Below are 13267 nucleotides of genomic sequence, written 5' to 3' on the forward strand. Positions count from 1 at the left end.
ATTTCTGGAGAAGACCCCCCACAAGGGGGCTATAAGGGGGCTTGGGGCCATTTAACCAGGAAATTCTGCATGCGTCCCAGGTAAAAGTGCTAAATCCCCTAACTACCCCCCCAGGAAGCGAAGAGATTCTGCTGAAGACAAACAATTCAAGAAATTTCAGGATAAATGCGCATCCTTTCCTTTTTAAAAATCTGAGACTCAAAACCAGCAGAAAGAGCTGCGGCAGGATGAAAAGCCAGGGCCATTAGGAAGAGTAACCAAGGGTGGGGGACAGAGGGCTACAGGTTTTTGTTTTGTTGTGGGTTTTTGGGGGGGGGGGTTTTTTTTTTTTTTTTTTATTTTTTTTTTTTGCGTTTTAGCAGTATCTTCTAAAAGAATGTGTGTGTGGTACCTGAAATACACAAATATTAAAAAATTAAAGAGGGCTTTGGTAGCCCTGTGGAGGGTGGACACAGATGATGAGACTAGAGGCAGGGAGGCCAGGGGAGGCTGGGACGAGGGGCAGCAGGACAAGGCCTGTGGAGGAAGTTTTCCGGGGGAGGGGTGCCGAGGCAGGGCCCGGTGAGGAGCTGCAGGTCTGGGTCCCGAGAAGACTCAGTGTTGGGGTCAGTTGAGGACAGGAACGCCATGGGGCAGGCGAGGCGGGCGTCCCAGGCTAGCCTGGGAGTGAGGCGTGGGGTGTGGAAGCCCCGTGTTGCCCTGACTGCGGCAGCCCCGGCGGCCTGCGAGCCCCTCCATCGTCTCCCTGACCGTCCAGCAGGCATCTTCATGACAGCTTGGGAGGGGGCCTGGGCCTCCCCCGGCCCGGCCCCCCCCCCCCCAAAGAATCCCAGGAAAAGAGAGAGAAAATGATGAAATCGAATCCGGCCCTGAAATAAATATAGCCAATAGTTGAGATTTTTAAGAAAAAGGGAAAACAGAAACAGCATTTGGTACGTGAGTCACCCCAACTTCTCCCAATTACCAGCTTTTAGGTTCCAAAGAAAGCTTCCGACAGAGGAGCCTTGGAATGTCGGTGGTGGTGAGGCCGGCAGGCTCCGACCCCTCCCGCCAACCTCACGTTTGGCTCTTTCCAGTGGAAATCGTCAGCCTGCCTGCCCAGAGCTGCATGCCTCCTCCAGCAGCTGGATGCCAGAGAGAGGCCAGTGGACTGGGAGCCAGGAGAACTGGTGCAAGTCATGTCCCTCTCGAGGCCTCAGTTTCCCCCTGCAAGTGAGGAGGCTGGACTGAAGGGTGTGAAGGCCCGTCTGGCTGCCATGTGGTCTGCTGTGCTTCGGGTGTGGCAGGAGCAGCAGATGTCGGGGCGCCCCTCCGGCCCCCGGGGCGCTTAGACCATTTTGGTATGTTTCAGGGGCATGTTGTCTTGTCAGGGGCTCCCATTCAGAAGACCGGGTGGAACTTTGGGGGGAAATCTCTCCACCTTCTGCGTCTGGAGGAGGAAGGGGGTCTATCTGTGGGCTCACCTTGTCTGGCCGGGGAGGCTTCTTGAGGTGTTTTCAAGCTTGGAGAGTCAGATGGATGACCGCCCTCTTTGGCCGGTTCAGGAAAGGGTGCCGGATGCAGGGGGATGGACCAGATGACGTCTACAGAGCTCTCTGCCCCATTCCCGACTTCGAGGCAAGCTTAGTAGTAACTTTTCCTCTCCCCTCCGTCTGCACCACCTTGCTGTATCCGCACATTCCCCTTCCTTATGAAGCAGGGGCTTCACGATTTCCAAGGATTGAAGTGTGCATGTCAGGCGGTGAGAGAGAAGTTAAGCGGTGTGGGGCGGGGATGGCTGTCATTTCGGTCAGTCAGGACTGAGCGCTGGAGGCGTGGCAGTCATGTTCTGGACCCTCAGCCAGTCCCGCGGCCACGAGCCACACTTGGTGAGAGCTTCCCGCTGAGCCTAGTGCACCCGACGTGCCACGTTCTCCTAGTCAAGGACCACAGGGCCCAGGCCTGCAGGATTCCATGCAACAGACCCTTATGCGCTGCTGGCCTTGGTTGACAAGAGGCTCCTGGTAGCCCACAGCCCCTGCTTCTTGCTAGATGAGTGATCTTTTTTTAAAATATTATTTATTTTCGAGAAAGAGAGTAAGCGTGAGCAGGGGAGGGGCAGATAGAGAGAGGGACAGGGGGTCTGAAATGGACTCTGCTGACAGCGGAGAGACTGATGCAGGGCTTGAGATCATGACCTGAGCCAAAGTTCGATGCTCAACCGACTGAGCCACCCAGGCGCCCCCTAGATAAGTGATCTTGAGCCACAGGAAGCAGACAGCACCTCACAGGGTCTGACTGAGCAGATCTTCCGGAAGGGGCAATTTACAGAGGTGTGCACAGGGGTAAGGGAACCCACGGAGGATGGGGCGGCCCCAGGGGCTCCCGCACAGGATGTGTTCCACTGTAGATGAACCTCTCAGGGCACAGAGCAGCGGAGAGAATGTGGAGGGTGGCTCTGGAGGGCAAAGGCCAGCACACGGGAGCTTTCTGGGCCTCAGTTCCCTCATTTGTAAAATGGTGGCGATACCCATCCCTGCGCCATGGGGCTATTGTCCGAATTAAATGAATCAATCTGTGTCTATTGCTTAGAACAGTGCCTGGCACAGAACACTGGAGGTGAAGTGCTTGCTAACAGCCATATTATTACCACGCTCCCACACAAATGTATTCCCATCCTCCAGACCCCCAAATTTCCTTCTTCCCTCTTATCCAGATCTCTCCCCTGCCAGCTAGCTCTTGAGAAGGGCCTACTCACCAGTTCATACTAAGTTGTACAGAACTAATAGGCTTCAGGAGTTACGTCTGCCTGGGGGCAGTTGCATTTGCTGGGAAGCACAGCATCCTCCTGAATCTAAGGCTGTAACTCAGCTGATGTGATTCCAGGTGAGCGGCCTCCTCTCCAGCCGGGAGGTTTTGGGGTGAATGCAAGCTTCCTGTGGCCCCTGCCCAGGGACTGAGCTGTGAGCATCTGACAGGAGGAGGTGGTCGAGCTCCACCAGTTGGACGCTTGCCAGCTCCAGAGAAGCCAGCCTTGACCCTGAGCTGGAGGGGCCCTCCCTTGCCTTCAAGGCTGGGGACAGCACAGCCAGCGCCCAGACAGCGAGGCGCCTACAGAGGGGTGGAAGTTGAGGCTGATGGTGAGGCCGGGATTTGAACCAAGAGTCTTGATCCCCAGGCCAAGGTCCTTCCTTCACCCCGCCCGCCCCCCACCACTGCCCACTCTCAAGTGCACACCCTTGAGCGGCCAGAGACATCCCTGGGCAGCCGTCTGAACTCATTAGTTGGCCCTGGAGCTTGGGCTTCCAGCCAGAGGGGAATGTGTGACCCAGGAGAGGCTCCAAATGTGACTCAAGCTGACAGTGCGGACGCTTCAGGGTGCCGAAGCCTCTCCTGGCCCCAGTGCCATCGGTGAGTGGGACCCTCTGTCCAGGGCATGTGGCCACGGAAACGACTCCCCGCTCCCACCTGTGGAGGTGCCCCCCAAATGAGGCTTCCATGGACCTCAGAGTGCCCCCCTCCCCCCACCTCCCGGCCATTGGTCACATGCTCTGGGACAGTGTGAGCTGATTGTTTATGCAATGTTTGCTCACAATAGCAACAAGCGCCCCTTTTTCCTTCCACAGACCTTTGATCATAACATGCCGTCACACTAGGAGGGGCTGTAAAGTAGCTGGCAGCAGGAAGCATCCAAACAGCAAGTTGGGGCTCCGGAGAGCCTTGGAAAACAAGCTCCGACTCAAGAAAGCATCCAAACAGCACGCTTGGGCTCAGGCCCTCTCCCCAGCTCCTGACTCATGCGCACGGCCCCAGGCCTTGCTCCTTGGTGACAGTCCTTCCTCTTCTGCCACACTGCAGTCCCCAACCCAGCATCACCCACACCCAGGTGGCCCCACTTCCAAGGCTGAGAAGAGGAAGCCGTGGGGCAGCGAGGATCTTCGAGATACAGTGAAATCTTATGACATTAAAATCGGAAGTTTCTTGACTTTGCATGAATGCGCAGTGTTATTTTTTTGTGGTCCCAGCTTTCATCGGATTCCCAAAGGGACCCTGTGTCGGTCGGGATAGACTAGGTAATGCTGAAGTAACTGATGGCAACAGTGAATTTTCCGAGATCCTTGTTAGGGTCTGTCTCCTGTCCCTATTCTCCTTCCCTGACATCCAGCTGCCCACTGACGTAAGGACAAACTGTTTCATTAAGTTACCCTTCGTGTAGCAGGCTCACAAGGAACCGGGTGTTTTATGAAGTGCTGTCTTGTTTGATCTTGTGGGGCAAAGGAGGAAACTGAGGGCTCACAGAGGGGAGGTGGCTTGTCCAACGTCACCCAGGTAGTTGTGTAGCCAGAAGCTGGGCTGGCGTTTAAAGCCGAGCTGAGCCGACCCCAGTAACTATAGCGACTCAACCGCATGCAACCCTCCCAACTGTGCGGCTGGTCCCGGGGTCTGTATTGGGCCCACAAGTTTCCATAGCATTTTCATTTATTTGGGAATATTTGTCAGCACCTCCCACGTGCTGGAGACTGTTCTAGGTGCAACAGTTCAAGTGGTGAATAAAATGGACCCAGGGCGCAGGCAAGGGGAGGGAATGGGCTGGGAGTAGTAAAGAGAGAATAACTGGGTCTGAGGCTGGTTTGGAGATTAAACTTGATCTGGAAGGAACAGTACCTGGTGGGAGATTTGGGCTCCGTACAGATTAGCCAGAGTTAATCACAAGCTTTCCATGGTAAACCAAGTCACCGTGTCTCCAGGATGGGCAACACAGCCGCCTAGAAGGAATTCTAGGGACTGTCCCTGTACCACTGAGCCTCGGATGACTTTGTTTTTTTTTCAACAGTGGAATCGCATTCATCATTTTGTCTCCAACAGTGTGGGGTCTGGTTTAGGGAAAATGTTCCCCAAATGCTTATTGAATGCATGAATGAACAAGTGGATGAATGAATGAATGAATGGTGGCCAACAGGGGGCAAGCCCTTTCCATTCTCTGGGCCTCATCTGTCCACTGAGATGTTGTCTCAGGGTCCCGTGACTGCTGGCATCTGATGACTGATGTGGCAGCAGTGTGGCTAGGTGGTGGGAAACCCCATTGGCCCAAATGGGACCTGTGTGTCAGAGCAGGCCACTGGGGGATTTTGCCCCAGAGACAATTGCTCGCACAACTAGCAAGGGAATCAGCCCCTGCCACATTATTGTGGAGTTGGTGAGGAAGGCTAGGGTGGCTGGACTCAAGGGCTCCGTGGCCAGGATTCACAGTCAGACGGGTGTGACTCCAGAAGTACAGACAGGAAATGTCTTTCCCCAAATACTTCTTCTGCCGGTGCCTGAAATTTCACCGTTTGTGATTTATTCCACTGGGTTCAGCATCGGTTTTGTTTTCTCTTGTTTTGTTTTGGCGAGTGCTGTTTATAAATGCTAAAAACTTTGGCAGAGCGATAGGGCTTTGACATAAAATTCCATTCTCCATTTCCTTTTATGTACCAGCTTCTGTAGTGGGGGAGGGGGGCAGTGGAGGTAGATGCAAAGGTAATAATAAAGACGTTAATATAATTACCATTTACTGAGCATTTACTATGTGATGTGTTCTGTGTATATTGCTTACGTAAGCCCTTACCACTATCCTGTGAGTACAAATTCTGGGCTTCATTTTAAAGATAAGGGAATTGTGTCACAGACAAGCTAAGATACTTGTCTGATGTAACATAGCTGGGTCAGTCCTTTCCTGTTTAACCGCTACACTACAAACCCCCTGGTTGTGGGGGATTATATATAACCGGAGAAAGATACCAAAGTTGAACAGAATCAATGCTAAATAGAGGCATACACAGTGAGTCATGGGGAGAAGCCATGCGTGGTCAGAAAGGTGAGGAGATTTTATTCCAGCCTGTTCCTAAGGAGAAGAAGGGCATTCATAGACGGAAGTCCTGAAGAGTGGTCAAGCCACTCTGCCGTACTGTTGTGCTAGGATTGTCCGTAGTCTCCTGCCCTCGGGCTGGGATTTATACCGTGGGCTCTCCTGGTCCTCAGAGCTTGGGATTCTGACTGCTAAGCCACATCTAGATCTGTCTGCTGGTTGGCATTGGGATGGTTAGAGAATACAACCAATGGATGGAAGAAGAGGGCGAGTAGGATGGGCCAGGCCTTGAGAGGCCATGGAATTTGGCAATGGGGAGCCATTGAAGGTTTTTGCACAGTGAGAGCTCAGATAAAAAGCTTATTTAAATAAATTGAAAACAACGCCCTCTGCAGGCAGCATGAAGGATGGATGGAGTTGAGTGGGTAGGGCCACGGTATCGGTATCCTCATGGTAGTGAAGGCCTGAGTTCTGCGGGCAGCAGAGGGTGGGAGGGAAGAGACTCAGGCAGCAGGGGAGGGGGAGTGGTACAGGGCTTACCAGCTGGCTGGAGGAGGTGAGAGCTTGAATTGGAGGCACAGGTCAGAGGTGATGAGCCAGCCAGAGCCCAGTGCCGGGCCTGAGAAAAGAGGGTAGGTTGCACCTGACCCACCCGGGCAGCTGGGGGGCAGAGGAAGTCCCCCCAAGGCCAGTAGACTCTGAGTATCGCCCTGCTCTGATCGTAATGGTGTGCCCTGGGCGGCCAGATTCTTCACAACAGTGCTTCCCAAACTACGGGTGGTAAAGGACCAGGTTTTTGTTTTCTGTTCTAAAACCGTGTGTCCAGCCCAGCGAAGATCAATATTTTGATCTACACCCTTCAGTGAGGCAAGTCCACTGATCATGTGCTTGGAGGTCAGGCAATTTCAAGGCTCTATACACATTTCTGAATGCTTCCCCTCCACCGTTATTAGTAAAAACACAGTTTATGGAGCCTACTGTCCACTTTCACCCTCACAACCACCCAAGAGTTAGGAACTATGGTTCTCGTTGTACAGATGAGAAAACTGGGACCCGGACAGGTTCCTAACCGATCCAAGGTCACACAAAACTGGAAAGTTGCAGCGAGCAGAGATTTACTCTGTCCCCACTCGAGTCATACGACCCCGTCAGGCAGCCCTGTCACTTGACCTCTTGTCCTGGGGTTCTTCAGGTTGTTTTCAGTGCTCTTCACTCCTTTTCTCTGGAGGCCGAATCCTGCAGTGGCTTTGAGTCAAGAAAAGGAGGCCGTAGAGGGGAGAGCCTTTGCCAGAGGTGACCTCACAGCCCATGTCCCCAGGGCACAGTGGCTGGAGCATGCGGAGAGCTCAGAGCCGGTGGGGACCTTGCCAGAGTGGCCGGGAGCACCGACCCTGAGCCGGGCATCATTCCTAGGGCTCTGCTACCAACGTGGGCTGAGAAGGCGAGGAGGAAGTGTCCCATGGCGTCCTGCCCAAGGACAGTCCCTTTAGTGACCCCAGGGGGTATTTAGCAGTGCCTACAAGCGACAACAGAACATCGGAGCACCCATCACCTGCCAGGCATGGGGCGACGTGCGGAGACATTCTGTGTTTGCTCTTGCTCTGTGGAAGGATCTAGAGGATGAAATCTTGGGTTTTTTTCTTTTCTGCGTCGAGTTCTTTCCCGCTCTGAGACTGAGGCCAGGCTTTCGGGTTCCCTCGCCTCAGGGATATTTGCAGAGACACAAGAGAATGGATTTGGAACAGTCTCCTTTTCAGGCTTCCGGGAAAGCCTACGCTCAGGAGGAGATTGTGTCAGAAAAGGGGACAGGCAGTGCCTCTGGGGCAAGCGAGGTGGCAACCAACAGTGAGAGATCCCAAGTTCTCAGGGGAGGAGCTGGAAGCCGCTGGGTTTGTGGGTAGGGGAGGCTGAGGTCCATGTCCTGGGGCCGTGGGTGAACTGTGGGCCTAGAGAGATTCATTCATTCATTCATTCATTCATCAAATGTTCACCAAAAATCCATCTGTGGATGCATCCGTCTAGGTTCTCAGACTTAAAACAAGTTGGACTTTAGGAAAACAATAGCACACTCATTTCATAGAGTAGGAGTCTCTCCTCCAGCCCCAGGCTGTGATCATCCCTCCAGCCTCTGCTTGCTCGTCCTGCCTCCCACCCCCCCCCACCCCCCCCCAGCAGGACACTCTTGCTCCAAACTTTGATATTCAGTGGCTCCATCTCAGCAAAGGATAGGGTGCATATTCCTTGCTGGAACACGCCAAGCCACTAGAACGGAATCAACTAGGCCTGCGCATGATCACCACTTGCACACACTCCTTGACACCCACGTGTGCACACTTGCCCCTCACCCTCCACCTCCAGGCTAGCTCTTCCCCTTCCTGCCTCATCCCCAGCACATCCTTTCCACGTGTTTTGTGCTCAGGCAAGGCACGGCCACTCCGTACAATATGCTCTCAGCTCTCCGCTCCCATCCTTACGCTGTTTCCTCTGCCCCAGATGATGTTTGGATTTCCCGTTCCTCATCACACGGAAATCTTACGAACTGCCCGAGGCCCAGCTCCCGTCACCTCCACCGGGAAGCCTTCTCTGATTTCCATGGTCAGAATGCATGCTTACCACTCCCTGCCTCCAGCCAGCCTGACTCACAGGACTCACTATACCCTCCTCGCTTTCCAGCCATCACCTTCCGGTTCCTCTGCACAGCACGCTGCTGCTGGCTACCCTCCAGGTGGCCCACACGCTCCCTTCCCACCAGGCTAGAGTCTCCTCCCCCACTTGTTCCTGTTATTGCCCGGATGACAGACGCACACAGGCTCAGCGAACGCCCAGCTCGGACAGGAACAGGTACACACAGGCTCCCGAAAGGGACAGCCCAGGAAGAGCCTCCGCTTATGAGGTGGGTTCAACCTGCTGGAGGAATGTTCTCCTTTTGAAGGTTGGGGGCTGAATTAACCCGGGGTTTATTGAGAAGCAAACCAATAAAAGAGGGAAAACGATGATGAACTCCTGAAAACGATCAAAGCTGTTCAAAAGAAAATGTAATCGTGGCACACCATGTGTATTATACTTTTTAAGTTTATTTATTTCTTTATTGAGAGAGAGCCAGAGAGAGAGAGAGAGAGAGAGAGAGCAAGCGGGGATGGGGCAGAGAGAGAGGGAGGGAGAGAGTCCCAAGAAGGCTCTGCGCTGAGAGCCACCCAGCTGCCCCACAACATGTGTTCTTATTTTTATATAATCATAATCATGTCAGTACTGAGCAGAGATTTAAGTGAAAACTGTGATACACTCTGGGAAGTGCTAAGATGGTTGCCTCACTTCCGAAATCGGGATGCTGCAATGTTTTCTGTTTTGTCATGTGACGGCATTCATCGACTTCTTAAAACCGGGCACATACGCGGGGCGCCTGGATGGCCCCGTAGGTGGAGCACGCAACTCTTGGTTTCGGCTCAGGTTCGCAGGATCGAGCCCCGCGTCGGGCTCTGGGCTGACTGCAAGGAGCCTGCTTGGGATTTTCTCTCTCTCCCTCTCTTCTCTGTCCCTCCTTTGCTCACGTGCTCTCTCTCTCTCTCTCTCTCTCTCTCAAAACAAATAAATAGATATTAAAAAAAAAAACAAAAAAAACCTGAGCACAGACATTGCTTCGAAGACAAGTTGACTGCGACTACTCCCCTGTAGCAGACCCTGACATCCGTGCCTCCCCCTGGGGAATCCGTGGTGGAGCCGGGCTGCAGAAAGGAGCCCCGGCCCTTCAGCGTTCAGGGCAGCTCCCTCGGGAGGGGTGTGGGGAGTCTGCTGGGACACAGCTGATGCATCTGGTTGGGTTTTATTGTCATGCCTCGGAATCGTGGGGCAAACTACTCCTCCTTAACTGGCACGTCGCCTGGTAGGTGGAGGCGAGGCGGAAGACGTTAGGGAGAAGAGTGTTTGGGAACGACGGGCAGGCCAGGGATGGGTGTTTGTTTTCCCTCGGAGGCCCAGACACTTCTGGTAACCATTGTTCCCCAGCGTGGTTTTTTGAAAACTCACTCTTTGCGAATTCCACGGGCCGCCCAGACGGATTCGTCCGTCTAGGAATTTGAGGAGCCAAGAGCAGAAATAACATTTTATGAGAGAAGAGGGGGGATCAAAGCCAGCAGGCTTTCTGCAGAACCCTCTCAGGTCTTGCACTTTGGGGATCGCACCTCGTTACTGGCCCCCCAGCCTCACCAGGTTGGTTTTTAACAAGCTGCCCTCCTGCGTGCTCTGGCTTTTTGTCAGCATTTTCCAGGCAAACTGCTGTTTCTCCTGGTGCTGGGACAAGTCCCCCGTGACCCCAAAGCAGGACCCAGACCCCGCCATCCAAGGGGTCTTGTGCTTTGTTCGCCAACATACCCGGGTCTTCTTTTATGATGTTCTTTTCACCCATAAAGCAATGGCTTAGATTTCTCTACATGCTTTATGGTTCATAAAAAACACCTCGTTGATCTATGTTATATCAACATGGGATGGGCAAGGATTATCGTTTCCATTTTACAGGCGGGGAAACTGAGGCTCAGAGAGGTAAAGGGACTTGCCCTGACCACACAGCTAGAAAGGGCAGAGTTGGGAATTGAACCCAGGTCTCCTGAAGCCTCCTCCAGAGTTCTGCCCAACATCAGGCACTCTGAAGGTGTGCCAACTCCAAGCAGTTGCCTGTGCACCCTCACCATGGCATGGCACCTGGGCTAGCTTGCCTGCCTGCCTGCCTGCCTTAGGAGGAACCGGGTCTCCAGGCCTCTCAAGTTCCTGTCCCCTCCCTGACCACAGCCTCCTTTCTAGGTTTCAACTATGAATGCCAGTTGGACAGATAAGGCTAACTCACTCTAAAGGGTGAATGAATGCCACTCAACCCCTCCCAGGTCAGAGTAGCCAGAGCCAGGATTTGATGATAGTTGGAAAGCCAGCTCTGTCACTAGACAGCTGTGGCATTGGGCAAACCTTAAGGCATTCTGGGCCTCGGTGTCCTCTCCTCTAAAATGGAGGCAGTAACGCCTATCACAATAAGGTTTTACAGATCAGACAATCAAAATAACTTATCAACCATACAAAGGAAAGGATTACTAACATCAGCTACAATTATAGCTGCCACGGGCCCCACCCCTTTTCTATGAAGGATCCATCATTCTCCCCATTTCACAGATGGGACTACTCACACCCACAGCTAAAATTCGACTTGTCCTGGGTCACACAGTGAGTTGGTAGACGTTTCAGGTCTAGGCCTTAGCTCTGCTGCCTCCAAGTTCTATGTTCTTTCACTTTCCGGAAGTCAAACATTTGCCTCCCCATGTAAATACCCACCTTGTGCCTGAGTCAGTCCACGTGGTTCAGCTTTCAGAGAGTAGCTAGCTCATCAATTCTTTCACTAGGAACTCGTGTGTGCGTTAGGATTCCTTGGGCTGCAAGTAACAATCCATACCTAAAACACGAGGAAAATATATGACGTCATACAACCAGCAATCTAGCGACCCCAGAGCTGGTGAGTTTGGGCTCAGTGACATTGCCAGAGAGTGGCAGTGTCGATGCAGCATTTCTAGGAATTCACATAGGCAGGATGGAGCTCATGGAAGAAGGGAGGCTGTTTCCTGCCTAGTATCTTTGCTTGTTAGTGAGGAAGATTTTCCAGAAGCTACTCCTCCTTCCCAAGCAGAATTTCCCTTATATCTCACTGGCCAAGGCTGCATCACAGGCCCGGACTAAACCCATTACTGGTGAGGAATAGAGAATTGCCAAGATCAGCTCAGGCTAATCAACACCCACCCCTGGGTGTCACCTCCCGGAACACATGGGAAGGTGAGTGCCTAAGAAAATCAGGGTTCTGGCAAGAACCTAGAGCAGTGCTGTGCAGTAGAACTTTCTGCCGTGATGGAAACGCTCTGTGTCTGTGTTGTGCAATATGGAATAGTATACCTACCATTTCAGGCTTGGTGGGTCTAGAGGGGCTATGTGAGTGTGCATGCATGCACGCGTGTGTGTGTGTGTCTGTCTGTCAGATAGGTAGCCAAGGGTCTGCTGCACAGTTAATGAGCTTTCCTGGGGATACTTATATTCTCTTTCCCCCAAAATGGAAAGAGAGGCTAATTGCAGGTCATAAACTGGTGGGTACAGATGGAAGATGAAAAGCCCCCAGTGGTCCCAGGTTAAATAGAAGGTGAGGACCCCAGAACCTTGGAGGAGAGGCCCCCACTGAGCAGCCCTGGCCGAAGCAGACACCAGGACCTCCTGGACAGAGCGAGGGCAGAGACCCTGAGACCTGCCCTCCTCATGTGCTTTTTGTCTCCCCTCCCTTGCCTGCCTGTTCCCTCCATCCTTCTCCCTACTCTCCTCCCTTTCTCCCCTCTCTGTCTCTTCTTTCCTCCCCCTCCCTTCCTGTTCCCTCTCTTACCTCCCCCTTCTTTTGTGTCTCATCATCCCATCAGATTTTAAACTGTTGTCAAAGACTTTCTCCAAACCCCTTCTCTTTCCTGGGTTTGCCAAATCCTGCTTCCCCCTGTCTCCTTTGCTCAGCTCCCTGCCTCTAATTTATCACTGTCTTTTCTAGCATGTGACTCTCACTTGGAAGAGGAGCCTTCTGGAGACACAGTTCCTGGACCCCAAGTGATGAGTCTGACCTTGGAAACGCCTGGCCCCCAGAGCAGGACCATGGCAGGAGCTGGAAGAACGGTTTGGGAAAGGAAAGGGGCTTCTCGGAGCCCCTCAACTCACATAGCGCAGTAGGAGGTGGGGACAGCTTAGGGCAGCTATGGCAAGGACTCAGGTGCTTAGAGATCATCCCTCTCTCCGCATGGCCTGGGATTCTTGGGCAGACCGTGGGGTGTGAGATGAGGCAGGGTCTTAAATGTAGGCAAGGGAGTCATAGGGCCAGCCACAACTCTTCATAAGGAGGGTGGAAGCAGCTTGAAACTCTCCTCCAGGCCCCCCACCCCTCGCTGACTGAAGTGGTTTCAGCAGATGCGGGCACAATACCAGCACAGGGCCTTGGAGCTGAGCTGGCCCATCGGTCCCCTCTCCTTCCACAGCTGGAGGACCCGGGCCAGACGAGAGAGACGGCAGGTCCTGCCTATGTGGGCCGGGACCCTGAGACTCTCTCCCTGTTCTCAGCAGGCTGTGCCACGGGTCCCCCTTGTCCTGGAAAGCTGCTGTACCTGACTGAAAGTGCCACCCTCTGAGGGCTCCCCAAATTTCTAAAACCTGGGAGTCCTGTCTGGGCCCGTGCAGCTCTCTGGAAGGAGGGATGACTTCATCAGGATGCTTTCCAGGTTTCTGGTCTTTGCCGTATGTTTCAGGGCAAAACGCCATCACCCAGACCCTTTCAAAGAGCCCAAATGGCTTTCAAATGGGACAGAAAGGGGCTTCTGCTCTCCAGGAAAATCCCCCACCCCAAGTCATAGACAGCCTGGGTAACCCTACCTCAGAGCGTCCACGCCA

Source organism: Herpailurus yagouaroundi, unplaced genomic scaffold (genome assembly GCF_014898765.1).
Source record: "Herpailurus yagouaroundi ecotype Mexico unplaced genomic scaffold, PumYag 184, whole genome shotgun sequence".
Classification (NCBI taxonomy): Eukaryota; Metazoa; Chordata; class Mammalia; order Carnivora; family Felidae; genus Herpailurus; species Herpailurus yagouaroundi.